At 37.9% G+C, this 23,948-nt stretch overlaps 1 long non-coding RNA gene across 1 annotated transcript in view; it reads right to left on the bottom strand.

The window, feature by feature from the left end:
• Positions 1–506: 506 nt before the first annotated feature.
• LOC148268925 (uncharacterized) overlaps positions 507–23,948 on the bottom strand; it is a 40,309-nt gene continuing 16,867 nt past the window's right edge. Inside the window, exon 2 of the long non-coding RNA XR_015816734.1 lies at positions 507–947. This is a non-coding gene — a long non-coding RNA (uncharacterized LOC148268925). The remainder of the gene's footprint in view (positions 948–23,948) is intronic.

Genomic DNA, 23,948 nt, shown 5'->3' with positions numbered 1-23,948 from the left:
ATAACATTATCATAATCATGGAATCATATAAACTGTAAAACATAACACTTATCACGCCTTTTGTAATTCAATCATTATGCAACATATCTTTTCCTTATTTACCAGCCTACTAGTATTCGTGGGGGTCCATAGGGGTCCCGCTACCCGTTAACCTTTAACATTCGTCATCGGATTCCAGGGCCGTCCCCATACCCCGTCCGGTATGGGCGCCAAAACCATAAACCTCAATACCCCGTCCGGTATGAGGGTGAAACGGGCCGTCCCCATACCCCGTCCGGTATGGGCGCCAAAACCATAAACCTCAATACCCCGTCCGGTATGAGGGTGAAACGGGCCGTCCCCATACCCCGTCCGGTATGGGCGCCAAAACACATAAGATCTCCATACCTCGTCCGGTATGGGAGACCACAATCCCGGTAGGGTTCCCTACAGACCCGGTCCGTCCACCATCTCCCAGGATATCTAGTCAGGCTGACCACATTATACAATTACCCATTTACATAATCTTTCATTCTCTTTTCCCTCAGTCAGCATCATCAATCCACATACAAACAAGCAAAACGGTAATTTATGCCAAACAGACAACATAAAGCATTAATATCCCAGTCATTCAATCCATAATCAGTAAACAAGTAAAATATTCACACGAAACTATAAAATGAAAACATCAAACCTCATACTGCATTTAAAACTGTAAAACAGGCCAAATAACAGTTAACCGATAACACACTAGACTCGGGCTCCATTAGCGACCTTAAGCAATTTCACACATTCGTTAATTCATGAAATATCATTTTATCATTTATTGAACTTTAATACCGTGATAGGAAATAGGGTGAGGGGTCCTTACTCGTTTCGGGGTCCGAACACGGCTTCACAGTGCGCTTGCAGGCTATCCCTAATTTTCCCTGAATTTTCCTCGGGGAACTGAAACGCACTACTGGTACCTGCACGTGTTCCAAAAAATCCCAAATTAGGCCCAGGGCCCCTTTCGGCCCAAATCGCAACTCCGGCACGGCGGCTCCGCCGTGCTCCGGCGACGGCACCGCCGCTGGCGGCGGCGATTCGCCTCGAGTTTGCTGTTTTCGGCCGTTTCCGGCCGAATTCGGCCACACTCACATTGGTCCCTGCGAGAAAACAACCCTAGGGCCCTCGGAGGGCCAAAAAATCACGGAAAAACAGAGCTTACCGGCGGCGGTGTTCTCGGGTGCGGCGGCTCTCCGGCGAGGTTCGTGTTTTGGTGATTCGGCTCCGGTCAACCTGTAGAGAAAAGAGTGGTGATCACGGTGATATAAAAATTGCATCAAACGGAGGCTGGGAAGGGCCTCATCGGAGGCAAAAACCGAGAAGGGCGCGGCGGCGCCGCTGGGCTTCGGCCGTGCATTCCGGCCGTTTGGCCGGGATTTTGGCTCTGAATTGGCCACAAGAGGAATCAGCGTGGAAAAACGAGTCGGGGGTACGAAATTTACCTCGATCGGCGGTCGAAAGTTCCTCCGGTGCGGCGGCGGGTGGCGGCGGCCGGCTTCTGGTTCGTCTTCTCCGGCGAGCGGCAGGTGGCTAGGGTTTGTGGTCTGGTGTGGGGGTTCTATTTATAACCCCTTGCCTTTTGATCTCAGCCGTCCATTTTGTTTTAATCTGGGCCGTCCGTTTTTTATTAAATCTGGGCCGTCCGATCGCGCCCACGCGGATCGCCAACGTGGCCCTTTTTGGAACGACGTGGTTTTGCCACGTGGCAGGTCTCGGTTGGCCGGGACTGCTGATCGGGCCTGCTGACGTGGCTGCCGACGTGGCTTTTTTTTTTTTTTTTTTTTTCCTTCCCGGTCCGGGCGCTACAATGTTGTCCTTGGAGAGCATATTCATGAAGAGATGGGATTTTTTTATGCAATTAACAAAGAAGATGAAGTAAAAAAAATAAGTCCAAGAGAACTTATTTTTTCGTTATTTGGTATATGACCCAACAAAAAATTTGTAAGATATAGTATATGGAAGAAAATCAATCATTTAAAATAAGTGTAGATGCACTTCAAAAGTGTTCAATATTTTTAATTTAATTTAATTAAGTATTACTTTCTTTTTTACTTTGAGCACTTCAATACTTAATATTTTAAATTATATTTAATTAAGTATATTTGTTAATTATTAAATTAACTGTAAAGGCCCGGAACCTTAAAGGAAATTAATTTAGAATTTAAATGCGTAAGCGAATAATAGAGTTAAAGTTTACATTCCTTACACAATAATTTAGAATATCCAATAGGACTACAGAAATGTCCATTCTAAAAGATAAACGGTAATTAAAGAAAAAAACGAATAAATAGGCATATTAGGATAACCTTCACTAGCACTTGAAGGGAATCTGAGTGGTGAACTACTCATAACCCTCTTACTGATCGGGATCTGGATCTTGGTCTTCTTGATATAAAATAATTAATGAAAAGGTGAGCTACACTAGCTTAGTAAGAATATCAAACTAATAACAGATATGGAAAATTGAATATTGGTAAAAATCAGAAAACCAACTAATGGAGCTCTTACTTTAATTAAATACATTTAACTTAGAGATGTTTGTTTAATACCTACGGTTACGAGTTCTCCAAAAAACAACATATGAAGACACATATCTATACTACTTTTCATTTTCACGTATAAGAGAATAAAAGATGATAATTTTTCTTTCTTACTTGCTTACTAGTTCCTTTGGGGATCTATAGGAATGTTCCCCTACTAGTGAACTCAATATCCAATTTTAACAATTAACCGGTTGTCCCCATACCCCATCCGGTAATGAGCGCCAAACATTCCATCGTCTCGATACCCCGTCCATTATGAGAGTAAACCATATCTCTAAAACCTTTCCGGTATGGGACTTTTCAACCTTGTCCAACTGAGGTGACGTTCACGGTAGAGTTCCCTATATACCAAACTCGTCCGCCCTTTCCCTGGGTACCCAGTAAGTCTTTCACATAAAGATTCTCATCAAGAAAAACAACTAACAAACGCATACCAATATCTCATATTATATTTATAGATCAATTAGACGACATTTATACAGATGATATAGTTTGTCATAATAAGGGATCGAATAACCAGATAACCAAATAAACAAGATAAATCGATAAGACCATTAAAACTATAAATTAAGAAACATGCATAATACGATAACAACAAGGAAGACAGTACAGGAAAATAAACAGAAAATTAGGACATTTGTGAACTAACCGGTTCTGCCTCCACTAGTAACCTGTAATTATTTTTAGAATTTTCTAAATTTTCATTAAAAAATAAAATTATACATCGTTAAACCTCAATTTATCGTAACGAAAAATAGGGTAAGAGATCCTTATCCGGATCGGTGTTTCGAGACGCTGCGTTGTCTACTACGCCTCCTAACAGGTCCCGAGTTTTCTGAATTTTTCATGTGGGGGGGTCTCCAGGTGCGGTGGCGGTCGGCGGTCGACCTTCTTCTCCGGTCGGGGTTGACGGCTAGGGTTTGGGTTTCCTAGCGATGCGAGGTATTTATACCCATCTCGCGTTGATTTGAACTGTCCATTCGCATCGACGTGGAGTGAGGAGGGTCGTTCAATCTTTACCTGCTTAGGCCGATTGCAAGGACTAATCTGTACCGTTCATCGCAATTGATCTTGTCTGTCTGATCATGTCTAAGGAGAGAACGAATCTGAGTCGTTCACACGCGCGAGATCAGACTAGGGCTGTCGGATCGCTTGACACGTAGATCGCACACGGATCGCCTGCATGGCCTCCCGCGTGGCACCAACATCAACGCATTGGGGTTGCTGACTAGACCATCCCACGTGGCTGAATTTTCTCTTTTTACATTTTGACCCCATGTTTTTAATTTTTTAATCAAAAAATCCCACGAACTTAAATTTTCACTCCTTTTTTTCAAAATTATTTCTAATCTCGTCCCTAATTCATTTTTTCTCAAACTTTTAATTAAATAAAAATAAAATAAAATAATTATTTTAATAAAATAATTTAATAAGAAAAAATTATCCCGGGCCACTTTTCGAGTTCGGGTATTACATTAATGGTAATATACATAATGTTATTCTATATGGCATATAAATGCAACATAACATGTAAAAACAAAAGTTGAGAAAAGTAGAATGATAGCTTTAATTGATTTTTGGGCTACCTTTTTTTTAATGAACAATCTTTCTTTTAAGCAAATAATAAAATAATAAAATAAATATATTTTAAATGATTGTTTATTATTTATTTAATGTATCCATAAAATAATGTAAATAATAAAATATTTATAACAAAGAAATATATTTTTAATAAAATACTATTTTTTATTAGTGCTTTATCATGGCAAGTGATTGTTCATTGTTTTAAATAAAACTTTAATTATTATAAGCAATTTAAGCATCTTAAGAATCCAATTTATCTATATGATGTTTATTGTAACACCTGGGCCCAGAATTTAGGTCCGGAATAGTTAAATTATAATGATAAGATAAATTAAAAAAATTTTAATTTTAATTTTAATTGATTTTTTGAAAAAAATTGTGCTTTGGATGTATTTGAAAATATTTTCAAAAATCAAAGCGAAAATAAAAATAAGAGATGACCTATTTGAAAAGAAATCTAGAAAACTGGGGTAAAATTAAAAATAATAAAAACTTTGGCCACATGGACTGCCATGTCAGCAGCGCGGCTGGTCGTCGCGCGCCACATAATAGACACACGTCCACGCGAGAAGCCATGTGGGCGATCTGCGTGCCAGCGGATCCAACAACCCAGATCTCTTCTCGCGGGCATGAACGACCCAGATTCATTTTCTCTTTAGGCTCGATCGAACAACTAGATTTAATTCGATCGTGTGACCCAGATTAATTCTCCAAATAAAAGCGATCCAACGACTGTGAGTGGACCACGTGTCTTAGCACGGATAACCTAGATCGATGCAGAGAGGTATTTACACATCACTTCTCAGAAACCCTAACCCTAGCTGCACTTGACCCCACCGGAGATGAAGAAGAAGGGTGGCTGGAAGGAAAGCCTACCGTCGTTGTCGCCGCACCAGAGCCTCCATCGCCGCCGCACTAGAGTTGTCGCCGACACCAGGGAGGTGAGTTTTTTTTCCTTTCGCTTTAGAATTTGATTTTAAGCCTTCCCACGCCTATATCGATGTCGAAAGGCCAAAAGGGAAGCCGAAAATGAGAGCGAAGGTTAGTCGAGTCGCCACACTTGCGACCCAAAACTGCTCCGGTAAGCCCGATTCCACTTCCCGTTTCCTTCAATCTTTTGACCATTGAATTCTTAACACGTTTCTGTGTAGGTCAACTGAAGAAAATCCCAAGTCAAGGAGAGGAACGACAGGGCCGCCCCCCCCCCCCCCCAATTGGTGAGTTTCAATTTTTCTCTTTTTTCGACCAATAGAGGTAACTTAACCTTGAGTTTTGTAGGTTTTCGCACAAAACTGGCTGAAACCAGCTAGGTCGAGAGGAGACACCATCGTGGGCGGTGGAGCCGGCACCGGAGCACGGCGGCGCTGCCATGCCGCAACCCTTAACCGGCTGAAAAAATTTAAAAACTCTTATTTTTGCCTTTTTAGGGTATTTCAAAATACGTGACGTGTATTTTTTATTTTCACAGAAAAAACTCAAGAAATCTTAGAACCGTCGGGAAGTGCGGTAAAAAAGGTGGTTTTTTGAATATCGATCCGGGGTAAGAATCCATCACCATTTTCTCCCATTACGGTTAATTAAAGTTTAACAAATAATAATGGTGTAATTTGTAAATATTAAAAATTTCTTATTAATTAAATACAGGTCACCAGTGGAGTCAGTAACTGGTCAGTGTATAATTGCCCTATCTTATCTGTGTTGCCTATTTATTGTTATTCTACTTTATTTGTTTACCGTTACTTCGTATACTTTAATTTATGGGTTTTAATTACTTTCTTGGTCATTAGTTTACTCAACCGTTTTTACCCATATATGTTGATTGGTTTGCAATAAATGCCTTGATCATGTATCCCTTAGTTGTAATCTATTTATTTATACTGGTTGTGTAATTATTGCTCTATTGCCTTGTGAATATGGAATGAGCTGGTTATGTGTGATTGGTGGCTGTGGATGTTGTGAACATATATGCAAAAATGAGTTATTAGGTATCATGGGAAAGGGTGTACGGACCCAGTACATGGGACAAACCCTACCGTAAATATTTTCTTAGTCGAATGAGGCTGAAAAGTCTCATACTAGAAGGAGTTAGGAAGTATTTTTTCACCCTTATATTGGACAGGGTATTAAGGTGGTGGTACGTTTGACGCCCATTATCGGACGAGATATGGGAATGGCCAGTTAATTAATAAATTGAATATTGGGTCCACATGTAGGGGGAACCTCCCTATAGACCCCCATAAGTAACAGTAGGTAGGCAAAAAGTTAAAGTTGACAATTATTGTTTCATAGAATGTATAATAAATTGTTATCTTGATTATTGTCTTTACAAGTCGAGTTTGAGAACTTAAAAGATGAGTATAAAACTTATGTTTTTACATTAAATAAATTTATTTAAAAAGAAAAATGGTTCAATTAGTTGTTTTATGATTTTTACCAACCTTTGGTTTTCCGTATCGGTTGTTAAGTTTGACATTCTTATTGGGTTAGTGTAGTTCATTCTCTGTATTTAACTATTTCAGATCATGAAGACTAAGATGCGGATCCTGAACAGCAAGAAGATTAGCGATTAAAGGTTGCCTCCCGCATCCCATTAGAGTTGCTCTGCGGAGATTGACCCTATAGGATTTTAGTTACATTTCTAATTCAGTGATTTTAATTTCATTAAAGGGGTATTTCTGTATCCCTATTGGGTATCCTAATTTACTGTGGAATGAATGTAAACCCTAAACTCTCAATTGCTTCTGCTATTATTTCATTAACTAATATTTTATATCAATTAAGTTTTGGGCCTTTATAGTTGGTATCAGAGTCGCGTTCATCGGAAACATTCACTGCACAAAAAAGTTAGAATCATTCAATACAACCTAACTCACAACCCTTCATCGTGAAATATAAGTACAAGGATTTGAGGAGAGGAAAACACCCACTGAACATAGCAGCCCAGGATAGGTCACTTTGAGAAGATGTCGATCAGCTCTTCGAGATGCTAGAGAGACTCATCTCTGCCCAGCAAACCAGGAAAGATAGGAGGGAGCTGTCTGACCCTCCACCACTACCGTAATATAAGCCACCCCTACAATGAGAGGATCTAGTGCCACATCGGTACAACTCTGCTCCTCTACCATATCCTCCAACACTACCACAATACAATTCATGCCCTCACCATACAACCAAGTATCGCCAAAGTGTCACCCAGTCCCTCTCCAGCATAATCCAGTTCCTCTTCAACAGGACCCAGCTCCACCCGTGATGGCCTCATGCTATATTGAGAGGTACAAAAGACTTAACTCATCTACCTTTTGCAGGGGCATCCAGTTTCGAGAAAGCTGAGTATTGGTTGATAGAGATAGAGAAGGCTTCACAACTCTTAAGGTGATTTTCGAATAGAATATCATACTTGTTACTTACATGTTCGTGGGTGAGGCTGGTCGTTGGTGGCAACTGAAGTAGGCCACTTTACCCATTCTAGTCACTTGGGAATAGTTCCGACAGCTTTCAATACAGAGTACCTCCCCGAACACTTTCGACATTTGAAGGAGATAGAGTTTACACACCTAGTCCAGGGCGAAATAATAGTGTCTGAGTATGCTAAAAAATTTCTGGAGATGGGCCAATACTCTCCTAAGAGCATGATGCACGAAGGTAGAAAGACAAGGAAGTTTGAGTGGGGCCTCCGTCTTGAGATTAGATAACAACTATATGTATTCAAGCTCAGCACCTACTCAATAGTTTTGGCCCAGGCACATATGATAGAAAGGAACCTCTGTATCTTTCCTCCAATAGTGGAAAATTCTAGGCCCTCGGTTCCACATCGTAGACCGGTACCTACTGTATCGATTCAGGAACACAAGAGACCTAGGCCCACGACTTAAGCTTCTCCTCAAGCCCCGACAACAGGATAAATCAAAACTTGTCAGCACTCTGGCAAGGACCATGGGGACCTACCCTACTATCGCCTCAACAATACTTGCCGCATATGCGAAAGTGCTCAACACTACGCGAGAGAGTGTCTGCGGAATCATAATAAGGCAAGACCTCTAATCCAATATAGAGCCTGTACCCTATTCTAGTAGGATGCCGAAGTCAACCCAGACATGATACAAGGTACATACACTATTTGTAATTACCTTGCACATGTTTTAATTGATACTGGTGCATTACATTCTTTCGTTTCACATGCTTTTACAAAAAATTTAAATGTGTTACTTGAAAGTCTTGATTTTGTGTTATTTATGTCTACACCTGATAATAAGACATTATTAGGAATTGAAATATACAAAGCTTGTATCGTAGAAATAGTAGGTAGGAAATTGAGTGTAGATCTGATAACACTAGACACAAGGGATTTCGATGTAATTTTAGAAATGAACTAGTTAGCGGTGTATCACGCCACTCTAGATTGTTTTCATAAGAAGCTTATATTCAACATTCCTAACAAAAAGTCTTTCATAAATTAATGAAAGTTTTAGATATTATTCCCTCATAGTAATTATTTATCAAATGCTTTAACTCAGTTATTATTTTCTACGCAAGGCAAGCCTAAGAAAGAAATTTGCATTCAAGAGATTCCTGTGGTTCGAGATTTTTTGGATGTATTCACTAATGAACTACCAAGATTACTGGTGAATAAAGAAGTTAAATTTGCCATAGATTTTCAGCCGATCACCCAGCCCATTTCAGTTGCCCCTTACCGAATGAGTCAGGTTGAGATGGAAAAAATAAGAAAATAGATCAAAGATTTGCAGGATAATAAGTTCATCCAACACAGTATATCTCATTGGGGTGCTGGAATCACATTCGCAAGGAAAGATTATGGGTCCTTGAGGTTGTGTATTAACTATAGGGAATTGAACATGGTCATAATCAAGAACAAGTATCTCATCCCCAAGATTGATGATCTTTTCGATTAGTTATAGGGCGTTCTGATTTTCTCCAAGATTAACTTGCGTTCGAGATATCATCAAGTAAAGATCAGGGTAGAGGAAATCCCCAAGATGACCTTCAAAACCCAGTATGGGCACTATGAGTTCCTGGCCATGTCATTTGGGTTAACCAATGCACCTGTCATTTTTATGGACTCGATGAACAAGATCTTCAAGCAGTTCTTTGATCAGTTCATCATAGTATTTATTGATGAGATTCTGTTCCATTCAAAGAGCATAAAGGAACACGGTCAGTATCTAACTCAAGTTTTACAGGTTCTTAAGGAAAAGAAACTATATGCAAAATTGAGTAAATGTGGGTTTTGACTTGAGCTAACTACCTTCCTAAAGCATATAATATCAAAGGATGAGGTATCAGTGAATCTCAAGAAGGTTGAGATAGTGATGGGTTAGGAGAAATTAACTTCGATTAAGGAAGTTTAAAATTTTTTGGGCATGACAAGTTATTACCGTAGGTTTCTAGAAGGGTTTTCAAGCCTAGCCGCCTCCCTAACCCGATTTACAAAGAAAAACGTCAAGTTTGAGTGAAATGATGAATATGAAAGGAGCTTTATAGAACTCAAGAAGCAATTGACTATCGTGCTAGTTTTAGCTCTGCCGAGTGGGACAGGCGGATATACAGTATACAGTGATGTGTCCTATCGAGAACTTAGTTGCGTTCTGATATAGTACAGAAGAGTCATAGCTTATGAGTCTAGGCAGTTGAAAACTCAAGAAATGAATTATCCCACCCATGACTTGGAACTTGCTGCCATTATCCACGCCTTAAAGACTTAATGCCACTACTTGTATGGGAAAACATTTGAGATTTATACATATCATAAGTGCTTAAAGCATATATTCACCTAGGAGGATCTCAACATGTGTCAGAGGCATTGGATAGAGCTCATTAAGAACTACGATTGTAAGAGCTTGTATCACCCGGATAAGGATAATGTGGTAGCTGATGCTCTTAGCAGGAAAAGTACAGGTATGTTGGTTCACATAATGATTTCTTAATGTAGGGTAATAAAGGCTGTGTAACATATACAACTTCGAAATTTAAAAAGGGCCACATTCTTGGCTCATCTAGCTATTTAACCCAAATTGATTCAGAGAATAAAGAAGGTTCAACTTACTGATCCCACTCTAGCAGCTCTTAGAAAGGATATAGAACAAGGTTTAAATTTAGAATTCTGAGTCTCTGTCGATGGGTTACTCAGATTCTAGGACAAGATATGTGTTTCAAATAATAGTGAATTGAAAAGGGATATCATGACAAATGCTCACAATTTAAAGTTCACCATGCATTTTGGAAGTACTAAGATGTATCAAAGCATGCAACCCCAATTCTGGTATAGTGGAATGAAAAAGAAAATTGTTAATTTCGTCTCCAAGTGCCTTATATGTCAGTAGGTCAAGGTAGATTATCAACGCCCAGGCAGCCTACTTTAGTCATTACCAATCCCAGAGTGGAAATGGGTATATATCACTATGGATTTTATAACAGGGTTGCCTAGGGCATGTTCAAGCATGATGCAATTTGGGTATTTGTTGACTGACTCACCAAGTCCTCTCATTTCTTGGTCATCAGAATGATTGACCTTTTAGACAAGCTAGCTAGAATCTATATTTGGGAAATAGTCAGACTATATGGAGTTATGGTGACAATGGTATCAGATAGGGACCCCAGGTTCATCTCTCGGTTTTGGACAAGTTTTCACTAAGTAATGGGAATGAAACTGTTCCTTAGTACAATATTCCACCCTTAAACAGATGGACAATCAGAACGAACCATTCGTACATTGGAAGATATATTCAGGGCTTATGTTATAGGCTTTGGAGGGTATTTGGACAATCACTTACCCTTGATAGAGTTCGCCTACAATAATAGTTATCAAACAAGTATTGACATGGCTCTGTATAAGGCATTGTATAGCTGACCCTATAGATTGGCCAATATGTTAGGAATATGTGGGTAATAGAAAATTGATTGACACAGACCTTGTAGATGAGACCACAACGAATATAGTTAAAATCAAGAAGAACATCCAAACAACCCAGAGTATATAGAAAAGTTACCCAGACACTCGAAGGAGAGACTTGGAATTTGAGAAAGGCGATCGGGTGTTCCTTAAGGTCACTCCCTTTAAGAGAATTAGCAGGTTTGGAAAGAGGGAAAAGTTAAACTCCTAGTTCATCAGATTGTTTGAGATCTTGGACAGGATTGGAACATCCGCCAATAGACTACCTCCAGAACTATCTAGAGTCCATAATGTATTCTATGTGTCTATGCTGTACAAGTATAACTCAGACTTCTCATATGTCTTATCTTATAAGCCACTTCCACTCCAGGAAGATCTATCCTATGAGGAGGTAAAAATTGGTATTTTGGACCGGAAGAGCAGAGTGCTTCGTAATAGAGAAATTCCCTTCATCAAGGTCGTATGGCAGAATCATTCGAAGGACGAGACTACTTGGGAGCTAGAATCAGACTTCAGGTCCAGTACTCTCAGCTGTTTAACTAGTGAGAGAGCAGCAAATTTGAGAGACCAAATTTTTTTAAGGGAGGAAGAGTTATAACACCCGGGTCCGAAATTTAGGCCCAGGATAATTAAATTAAAATGATAAGATAAATTAAAAAAAATTTAATTTTAGTTTTAATTGAATTTTTAAAGAAAATTGTGTTTTGAATGCATTTGAAAATATTTTTAAAAATCAGGACTAAAGTAGAAATAAAAAAGTACCTATTTGAAAAGAAATCTAGAAAACTGGGGTAAAGGTGAAAATAAACAAAAAAATTTGACAACATCAATCGCTACGTCAGCAGTGCGGCTGGTCGCCATGCACCATGTGGAAGACATGCAGACACGTATCCACGTGAAAAGTCACGCAACGATCTGCGTGCAAGCTGATCCAACAGCCCAAATCTCCTCCCGCGCGCATGGACAACCCATATTCGTTTTCTCTTTAGGTGCGATCAAATGTCTAGATTTAATTTGATCGTGTGATCTAGATTGACTCTCCAAATATGAGAGATCTAATGGCTGGGAGTGGGTCACGGGTCCTAGCATGGACAACCCAGATAAATACAAAGAGGGTGTTTAAGCATCGCTTCTAAAAAGCTCTAACCCTATCCGCACTTAAACCCGCTGGAGAAGAAGAAAAAGGGCAGCTAGAAGGTAAGTTGACTGTTGTCGCCGCCGCATCAGAGCCTCCACCGACACCGAGGAGGTGAGTTTTTCCCTCTTTCGCTTTATAATTCGATTTTAAGTTTACCCACACCCATATCAGCACCGAGAGGCCAAAAGAAAAATAAAAAATAAGAGTGGAGCTCGGGCGAGCTGCTGCACCTGCAACCCAAAACTGCTCTGAGGAGCCCGATTCCGTGCGCGTTTGATTCAATCTTTCGACCATTGAATTCGTAAGATGTTTCTGGATAGATGGACCGAAGAAAATCCTCAGCCAAGAGAGAGGAATAGCAGAGCCACCGCATCGAAAAATCCCTCCCCCCTCCGATACGTTTCAGATTTTCTCTTTTTTGGGCAAACAGAGGCCACTTAACCTTTAATTTTATAAATTTTCACACAAGATCGACCAAAACTGGTAGACCCAGAAGAAATGTCGTGGACAGTAAAGCTGGTGCTGGAGCATGGTGCCACTGCCGTGCAGGAACCCTAAACCGGTCGAAAAAATTAAAAACCCTTCTTTTGGCCTTTTTATGGTATTTCGGAATAGGTGACATGTATTTTTCATTTTTACAGAAAAAATTCAAGAAATCTGGGAACCACCGGGAAGTGCAGTGAAAATGGCAGTATTTCGAACACCGACTTGGGGTAGAATCCCTCATATTTTTTTCCTGTTATGGTTAATTAAAGTTTAACAAATAATAACGATATACTTTGTAAATATTAGAAATTCCTGATTAATTAAATACAAGTCACCAGTGAAGCCAGTAATCGATTAGTGTATAATTACCCTAACTTATCTATGTTGTCTATTTATTGCTATACTGCTTTAATTGTTTACCGGTACTTCATGTAATTTAATTTATGGGTTTTAATTATTTTCTTGTTCATTAGTTTTTTTAACCATTTTTATCCCTATCTGTTGATTGGTTTGCAATAAATGACTTGATCATGTCTCATTTAGTTGTAATCTATTTATTTATACTGCCTGTGTAATTATCACTCTATTGCCCTGTGAATATGGAATGAGTTGGTTGTGTGATTGATGGCTGTGGATGATGTGAACATTTATGCAAAAAAGGGTTATCGGGTATCATGGAAAAGGGTGTACGGAATTGGTACATAGGACAAACCCTATTGTGAACATTATCTTAGTCGAATGGGATTGGGAAGTCTTATACCAGAAGGGGTTGGGAAGTATTTGCTCACCCTTATACCGGATGGGGTATTGAGGTGGTGGTACGTTTGGCGCTCATTACCGAACGGGATATAGGGACGACCAGTTAATTGATAAATTGAATATTGGGTCACTTGTAGGGGGAACCCCTATGGACCCCTAGAGGCACTGATAGGTAGGTAAAAAGGCAAAGTTGACGATTACTATTCCTTGGAATGTATAATGAATTGTTATCTTGATTATTGTCTTCACAAGTCGAGTTTGAGGACTTAAAATGTAACACCCAAATTTTATTATTTTTATTTTTTAATTTATTTTAATTTACATTAGAATTTTAGTTTAATTTTTTAATATTTAATTTATAAGGTTTTAATTTAATTTAATTTAATTTAATAAAAATAAAAATAATAATAATGATAAAATAGGGTAAAATTATTTTTTGGGATTTAATTAAAATTGATTTTGGGAAAAAGGGGTGAAAATTTAGATTATGGGGTGTTTTTGAAAAGAAAATCGAAAACCGGAGATCAAAATGTAATTTTGAAAAGTTGTGCCACGTTAGCAGCCACGGCCAACCAGAAAACGTCGCGTGGCAAGGAAGCTGACGCGGGAGGCCACGCGGGACAGAGCCACGTGGGCGATCCGCGTGCACGCAATCGAACGGTCAAGATCTCACTCGTGCAGACGGCACAAATTGAATCACGCACGGATGGCCCAGATCGCATCGCGATGGATGGTTCAGATTTATTTCCATTTTAATTGCGATCGGACGGTTCAGATTAAATCATGATGGACGGCTGAGATTAAAAAGGGAAGGTTATAAATAACCTCACCCACACCCAATCTCAAATCCTAGCCGCCAGTACCCTCGCCGGAGAAGAAGAACTAATCACCAGAGGAGCCGGCCGCCGCCACCCACCGTCGCACCGGAGGATATTTTGACCGCCAAACGAGGTAAATTTTCCCTTCTTGGCTCGTTTTTCGATGTTGAATCCGCCTATGGCCAAATCAGAGCCAAACCACTGGCTAATCGGTCGAAAAACACTGTCGAAGTCCAGTGGCGCCGCCACGGCTTCCCTCGATTTTTGCCTCTGATGAGGCCCTTTTTGGTTCCCGTTTGATGCAATTTTTACACCACTGTGATCATCGTCCTTTTCTCTACAGGTTGACAGGAGCAAAACATCAAATCGCGACTCGCGCTGGAGAAGCCGCCGCACCCGAGAGCTCCGTTTTCGTGATTTTTTGGCCCACCGAGGGCCCTAGGGTTGTTTTATCGTAGGAACCAATGCAAGTTTGGCCGAATTCGACCGAAAATGGCCAAAAACGGCCAACCCAAGGCGGATCGCCGCTACGGGCGGCGGTGCCATCGCCGGAGCACGACGGAGCCGCCGTGTCAAAATTCTGATATTGGCCAAAAAGGGGCCCTGGGTCTGATTTGGAGTTTTTTGGGACACGTGCAGGTACCGGTAGTGCATTTCAGTTTCCCGAAGAAAATTCAGGGAATTTAGGGACAACCAGTAGGCACATTATAAAGCCGATTTCAGACCCCGAAACAAGTAAGAATTTCTCACCCTATTTTCTATCACGGTATTAAAGCTCAATAAATGATAAAACGATATTTCATGAATTGTGTATAATTAATTAAGGTTGCTAATGGAGCCCGAATCTGATGTATTTTTTGGTCAGTTGTTAATTGATCTATTTTATAGTTTAGAATGCAGTATGATATCTGATGTATTTATTTTATGGTTTCGTGTGCATGAATCACGGTTTCATTTATTATGGTTTGAATTATTGTGAACCCGTTGTTATCTTGTTTGGTGTTCATTATTGGTTTACGTGTTTATATTTGATTGGATAATGAGATCAAGAAAAATAGAAAAAATTATGTGGATTGATAAATGGATAATGGCTACAGCCTTACTAGATATCCTAGGAGATGGTAAACGGACCGGGTCCGTAGGGAACCCTACCGGGAACGTGGTCTCTCATACCGGACGAGGTATGGGGACGGCCTGTTTCACCCTCATACCGGACGGGGTATTGAGGTTCATGGTTTTTAGGCGCCCATACCGGACAGGATATGGGGACGGCCCTGGAATTAAGTTATTAATGTTAATGGTTCACGTGTAGCAGGGACCCCTATAGATCCCCATGGATACTAGTAGGCTGGTAAAAGAGGAAATTTGTTGTCTGATTATTGAGGTACAAAAGTATAACATGTGTTACGTTACAAAGTGTATATGATTTTATGATGGTTATAATGTTATTATTTTCATATGTTATTTTCACGAATCTCATCGAGATAAGTGGACAGTAAAGGTTTTTATTATTGATAAATGAATTTATCATGAATTATGTTTCATTAGTTGTTTTTGTTTTTCTACAAACTTTTACTTCTGTGACAGTGAGATAGTGTGATGTCTTTACTGAGCTAGTGTAGCTCATTTCTTATTTAACCATTTCAGATCATGAGGATTTGGTTCCCGAGCCCGTCCCGCAGGAAGACGGCGAATAGACGTCTAGGGAATTCATAGTTTTATTTATAGCATTCATTACTAGTATTTACCTTAGTTAGTTTATTCTTTCACACGTTGAATACGTTTTTGGTTATTATGTAAGGGATGTTTATCAGAATTTTTATTTCGCTTCCGCACTTAGAATTTTTAATACATACATTTTCTTTTAAATTTTTGGGGCCGTTACATAAAATGTGAGTATGAAACTTATATTTTTATATTAAATGAATTTATTTTAAAAGAAAAATGGCTTCATTGGTTGCTTTATAATTTTTACCAACCTTTGATTTTTTGTATCGGTTGTTAAGTGTTGACATTCTTACTAGGGTAGTATAGTTCATCCCCTTTATTTAACCATTTCAGATCGAAAAGATCAAGATCCGGATCATAAACAACAAGAAGGTTAGTGACTAAAGGTTGCCTCCCGCATCCCATCAGAGTTGCCTTGCAGAGATTGACCCTATAGAATTTTAGTTACATTTCTAATTCTATTATTTTAATTTTCTTAAAGGGACATTCTCGTAATCTTATTGAGTATCCTAATTTACTGTGCAAGGAATGTAAACCTTAAACTCTCAATTGTTTTTGCTATTGTTTCATTAACTCAATATTTCATATCAATTAAGTTTTGGGCCTTTATATTTATGCTATAAGTTGGTGAAACTAATATAACTTTTGGTAAAACTTGATATAAAAATGTCTTTAATATAATTCGGTATTATACTTAGTTAATTATGTTGTAAAATTAATAATAGATATTGAAATAATAAAAGCATACATAATAATAAAAAATTGATTAATTAATTATCTAAATAATAATTTTTCTATAAGCTATTATAATAAATTAATTATATTAAGATATTTATTTTAATTTATTTTATTCAATATAGATATTAATTTTAAATTATTATTATTTAAATATAAACTAAAATATTATTTAAATAATTCATAATAAATATTTCTAAAAATTATAAATTATTATATTTTTATTTTAAAAATATTAGATTTATTAATCAATGAAACATATAATTAATAAATATATTTATTAAAAGTATTATTTATGCACAAGTCATCTCTCAAAAGAATATATTTTTAGGTTTTTTACTTTATTTTTTTTTAACTAAAAAATGTAACGTATGCATTAATATGGTACCAAAAAACTCGAGGGTCCCGCCCATGTACAAAAGTATTTAAAGCGATGTTAGTATGTCAATAACATTCCCAAAATGCACATCACTATTAATGTCATGACCTAACAATACTGACCCAAAAGTATTTAACCACCTATCTTTTAATATATTTAAGCTACTTTGAACGTTATCAAAAGCTTTCCTATTTTTCTCTTTCTAAATGATCCAGAAAATTGTTAATGAGATAATGTTAACAAAACTTCTTTTTACATGTAAACCCTCCCAAGCCCAAAGTTCCTCCCTAACTGAACCCGCAATCACCAAATCAATCCCAAGAAGACCGTAAATTATACACCATAAATTATAGATTGTTGGACACCACAATAGCAGATGGTTGTACATTTCCTTAGCCAAAAGACAATAGAAGTAGCCACTAACAAATACTCGGTCTTTAGATTTCAATCTGTCAATGGTTAGAATTCTATTCCAGTTTGCTTCCCAAGAGAAAATAGCCATGCGGGAGGCACTTTAGTCTTCCATATGATATTTATCGGGAAGATAGTACTGCCAGTAGAACTATTTTTACACAAATGCTGATAATAAGAGAAAATAGAAAATATTTCATTTTTGCCCAGTTTCCAAACAATTTAGTCATCCAACTGTGGAACCCTTTGAGAATCTAATAGATGCAGCAAATCTTTAAATTCTTCCACCTCCCAATCATTTAAGTTCCTTTTTACATAAATAGACCACATAATGTCACCATTATAGACCTGGTACGCATTCTCTATAGTCATATCTCTATTTTTTGATAGGTCATACATCCTGGAAAATTTGCTCCTTAAGCTCCCTTCACCCGCCCAATCATCCTCCCAAAAAATTAATTAGATTGCCTCTACCAACTTTCCATTGAATGCACTATCAGAAAGAATGCCATTGCATTTCAATTTTCTGCCAAAGTCTCTGCCCATGAGGAATAGAAATTTTGTGTTCCTTGATGTACATCATATACACCCCTTATCTAGCATCAATGATCCGTCGACAAAGGCTATTCTTGTCATCCCGATACCTCCAAAGTTATTTAACTTGATGATGTTTGTTCAATTTAACCAAGGACCGGATACTCATACCCCCCTAAAGTGAGGGGGCTTTTGAGGTCTTCCCATTTTACTAAGTGATATTTATGACCATCATCACCATCACCCCAACGGAATTTGCACTGAATGAATTCCAATCTTTTTGCCACCTTCAAGGGAATAATAACTATAGATAGATAGTAGATTGGTAAATTAGCCAAATTAATCTTAATTAAAGTATATCTTCCATCTTTTGAAAGAAAACCTCTCTCACAACCTGCTAATCTCTTCCCAAACATATTGATAACCGGTTCCCAAGTAGATTGATCTTTGTACTTGCCACCTGATGGTACTGTAACCACCCCAAAAACCTTCGTGATTATTTTGTAATATGAACCCCTATTTATTTGGATCCTATGGCCATTTAAACTCCTTAATATTTCGTATTTTAAATTTTCGGATGAATTTCGTATTTCGTATTTATTTGGTTAAATAATTATTGAAATTATTTATTTTATTTTTCTTATATGCAAATTATATTTTTTTTAATTAATAAAAAGATATCAGAAAAAAACAGAGGAAAAAGGTAGAAAATTTTGCAAGAATACCCGCGGGAGCGATTTTGCCTGCGTGGGCTCCACGCATTGCTCACGTATGCGTATGTGCATGAGGCTTGCGACGTGTGGTAGGGGCATCACGAGCTTCCTCGGGCGGCGGCGAGCCACCGTCGCTTGGGCGACATGTCGTCATCATTTGGGTGGTGTGCTTCCAGTTTTCGTGTCGCTGACACATTGCATCATCCATCCATCGGTGGTCACATATCATATTTTTCACATTGACTCTCTCTCTGTTCACTAGATTTCACCACTTGATGCAAATCTATCAATCTCCATTTTCTATAAATAGGGACCCTCACTTCACCATTCTCTTATCACTTTCATTTTATTCTTCCAACCACCAAAAAGCTTTATAGAGAGAGGGAGTGATATAGAGAAAGAAGGAGAGGAGGAGAAGAAGAAAAAGCGTAGGAAACACCAAGGTTTCAGTAAGCAATTTGGTATTTACTCTTAAACATCATAAGGAGCATTTCTAGATTAAAATTAACAAAGTTTAAATTAATGGTTGCATGATTAAATTATATGTTTAAACAAAATAAATTTACTTGTTAATGCATGTTTTATGAATGTATATGAATTGATTATTTGCATGTATAATTTAAATGATTTAACGCTTGAGTTAAATATTGATATGTGATGCAATTGACAGTGAAAAAATGATTAAGTATGAAATGATATATAGATATGAGAAATATGTATTGGTATTGGCATGCATAATTTATAAAGTATTTCGTTAGGTTTTTTATCTCTAAGCGGTTTATGTTTTTCCCCCTATTTGATTTGAAAAGATGTGAGGACCGCTTCCTATGGATGATGACGTACTCTTTCATGAGATTGGTGACGCGATATGATTGTAGGGATCACCGTTAGCGAAGTACAACCGTGACCATAGTTAACATTTAGGATCACTGTGGTTGGCACAGCCATGGTCATAGATCGTATCATGGTTTGGCAAGCTATAAATATGTTGTTTGTTTGACAAGCAATAAATCACTAATATAAATGAAATAAATTGGTCATTCCACATGGTTAATTTGGAATCTGTAATGCTCTTAGTAGATGGAAGTCGGAAACGACTTCGCGCGAAGAATAAAATAAAAAATAGTGCGTATCATGATTTGTTTGATTTTCTTTATTTTCAGCATGATTGATTTGATTGACATGATATAACTTTGACATGATGTTTTCTTTATTAAATCAAATCGATTTCATAATTACTAAAGAACCCTGACATATTTCATAATTAATCGATTTCATAATCAAATTGATTTGATTAACTCTTGATGGTACTTTTAATTACCTTTGAAATCTTATGATGTTGTTTAAATATTTTTTTTCTTACTGAATATACGGAACTCACTCTTTTTCATGCCCCCCTCCAAATAAGGAAGATAATGAGGAATTGATTACTGACCTGCCCCTTAAAGTCTTTAATGATCTTGTGGATCCATGAACCTTTGTAAATCTATAATTGTCTCGTACTCTGATGAGTCCATCTTTTGTAGAGGCTTGTAACTAATTTTGTTTTTGCCTCAGTATTATATGGAACTCTATTATTATTTTGTAAGAGATTGTAATTATTTATTATGCTGCATACAAATATCTATTATGCACTTGTAATATATTTCTATATCTTGCACTCTTATGCCTTAATTAGCATTTGAGATGTCACAAATGGTATCAGAGTAGTTACGCGGAATAGTCCTTTACAACTGAGGTTATAGTTAGGAAACCCTTCTAAGATACTTAGAAAATATGTCATCTTTCAAAATTAAACCACCAATTCATGTCTTCTTTTCCTTTTATAGGGATGATGCGAGGGAAACCTTATGTAGAGCATATCGAGAGACCTGAGGCCCAAGATAATCTAACCAGGGTTGAGTTTATCGAATTCTTTTGAGCTATCTAGGGTCTAACCGCAACTGTAGCAAAAAATAAAGCAAACCCTTACTAACACCCTCTTGCCCCTGACTATCGACCAGTTGAGAGTCTATCTCTGACAACAGAGCAGAGTTTAGGAAACTTAACCCATCCCACTTTAAAGGAGGCCCCAAACTCCTTAGTAGCTGAAGCTTGGATCCTGCAGATAGAGAAGCTTTTCTCTGTCTTAGACCTAATTGAGGAACAAAAGGTTCCCTTAACAATCTTCATCCAAACCGATGAAGCCGAACATTGGGGGTAGCTTAAAAAGAAAGTCCTACTTACCCCTACCTCTTGAGAGGTTTTCATGAATGCATTCTTTGAGAACTTCTTCCTAGTCTATGTTTGAGAGAAGGAAGAGAAATTTCATGACCTCTGCTAGGAAAACTTAACAGTTGCCCAATATGCAGTCCGATTTGTCCAACTATCTAAGTTTGGCCTATTGATGGTCACCCTTGAGAGTTGCAAAGATATAAAGTTTAAAAAGGGTCTTCGTGCCGATATCTATGACTGGGTTACCAAACTGAGACCCAACTCGTATGTCGAGGTGCTAGAACATGCCCAGTTGGCTGAAGACCTTATTTCGGCCCAGCACCAATGCATCATTCGAGTTCGCACCCAACAACAACACCAACCCCAATAACTGAGAAGAATACTGCATGACCCAGTTAGTAGCCATCTTAATAAACAACCCCGAGTTTCCCCTCCCCCTGCTCTACCTTCACCTATTAGACAACCTACCCAACGTTCCCAACCATGTCAGCATTGTGATTGCTTGCATGTTGATCAGCCCTGTTGGTGTTTGAACAACGCTTGTTATAAGTGCAGAAGCACTAAGCACTTTATGAAGGATTGCTCATAGCAACTGAAAGACATGATCAGACCAGTAGTCTAGGGTTGTGTGTACCACCTTGATGAACCCGATGCCCTCACCACTCTTATCCTTATCTAGGGTATGCTTTCTATCCAAGACATTTTTTTCAGAGCTCTGATTGATACATATGCTACCTACTCCTTCATTTCTTGTTCATTTGCTTGTAAATTAGATATTAGGCCTGAACCTTTAGGTGAAGTGTTAGCAGTAGAAACTCCTTCTAGGGGTTTATTAGAAGCTTATTGTGTGTATAAAAATTATAAAATAAAAGCTTCAGGAGTAGAACTATTAGTAGATCTTATACTTTTAGATTTTCTAGGATTTGATTTACTTAGGAATGGATTGGTTATAAAAGTATAGGACAATCATTAATTATGAAAGTAAAATTGTAACCTCGCGATCACCAAAAATGAAATAAAATCTATAATTTAGTTTTGCTATTATCTATCTCTGAATAAACGGTAAAATGGTTTTTGATCCTGCTGTATACATCATTCCTACTTTTTGTAACTTCTCAGAAATCTTTCTAGAGGATCTACCTGGTCTACCTCCCTCCCGGAGATAGAGTTCTCTATCAATTTGCTTCTTAGAACACAACTTATCTTAAAACCTGTCTATCGTATTAGTAGTACAGAGCTTGTGAAATTGGAAAATGAACTCTCCGAGCTTTTTGGTCAAAAATTTATCCGCCTCAGTCATTTCCCTTGGAGTGCCCCAGTGTTATTTGTGAAGAAGAAGAATGGCTTCCTCCGACTATGCATAGAGTATAGGGAACTCAACCATGTAACAGTAAAAAATAAGTATCCTTCGTCTCATATTGATGATCTCTTTGATCAATTTTAAGGTGCTACGGTCTTCTCAAATATCAATATAAGGTTGGGGTACTACTAGTTGTAGGTCAAAAAAGAAGATATTCCGAAAACTATTTTTCGATGCTGATATGGTTAGTACGAGTTCAAGGTTATGTTTTTTGGACTAACTAATGCCCCTACTATTTTTATGAATCTTATGAATAAAGTTTTTTGGCATGCATTGGATCAATACGCCATCGTGTTCATTGATGATATCTTAGTGTATTCTAATATTCTAGAAGGACACGCAGTCATTTTGTCTAGGGTATTAGAGACCTTTCACCGAAACTAGCTGTATACTAAGTTTAGCAAGTGCTCTTTTTAGTTAGATCGAGTCTCGTTTCTTGGCCATGTAATTTTGGGTGAAGGAGTTTCTATGTATCCATCCAATGTTGAAATAATGATAAACTGGAACCCACCAATAAATGTCGTTGAGGTACGTAATTTTCTTAGTTTGGCAAGTTATTACCAACGATTCATTGATGGATTCTCTAAGATTGTAGCTCTGCTAGCTCGTTTCACTCGAAAGAGTGTACCTTTCATATGGGATTACGAATGTGATGAAAGTTTTGTTGAGTTAAAGTATCATCTCACCTCTATTCCAATATTAATCCTCACTGACAATACTGGAAGATTTCAAGTTTACTGTAATGCAGTGGGATTGGGTTGTGTGTTGATGCAGCACGGTCGGATAGTTGTTTATGGATCTCGATAATTGAATCCCCTTAAGCGCAATTATCCCACTCACGACTTGGAGTTGACGACTATAATTTTTACATTGAAAATATGACGCCATTATTTGTATAGTCAGACATTTAAAATTATATTGACCACAAAAGTTTGAAATATATATTTTCGCATAAAAAATTGAACATGAAGACAGAAATGTTGGATGGACCTCCTGAAGGATTATGACTGGAAAATCATCTACCACCCCAGTAGAGATAATATAGTCATACATGCTCTAAGCCAGAAAGAGTCCACTTTGTTGGCCCAAACCATGACCTCTAATTAGAAATTAGTTGATGATATGCAGACACTCTGCCTTAACTATTATTGTAACTGTGCCTACCTCGCTGAAATCCAAGTTTTGTTTAATCTTTTCATGAATATTTGGAAAGCTCAATCCACCAACCCGAAGATAACCAAAATTTGAGTAAGTTTACTTTTAACGAATTTTTTGATTTCAAGTTCACAAATAACAGATTGTGCAGATTTTGAGATCGTATTTGGGTCTTTATCACTGTTAGAATGGTGTTTTTAAAGTTACCTATGCCTCCAAACTGTCCATCCACCCCAGGAGTACCAAGATATTTCGGGAACTGAGGGTTCAATATTGGTGGCCTAGAATGAAGAAGGACATTATTGATTATGTCTCCCGATACCTTACTTGTTAATGAGTTAAGACAGAACACCAGAGATCCGACGGTTTGTTGCAAAACCTCCTTATTCTGGGATGGAAGTAGGAGCATGTGACCATGAACTTTGTCATCGATCTGCCCAGGACTTATTCCAGTTGT

This window comes from Carica papaya, chromosome 2 (genome assembly GCF_054855325.1).
Source record: "Carica papaya isolate Zhongbai chromosome 2, ASM5485532v1, whole genome shotgun sequence".
Lineage (NCBI taxonomy): Eukaryota > Viridiplantae > Streptophyta > Magnoliopsida > Brassicales > Caricaceae > Carica > Carica papaya.
The sequence above is the reverse complement of the archived record's forward strand: the minus strand, read 5'-3'. Positions and strand labels throughout refer to the sequence as shown.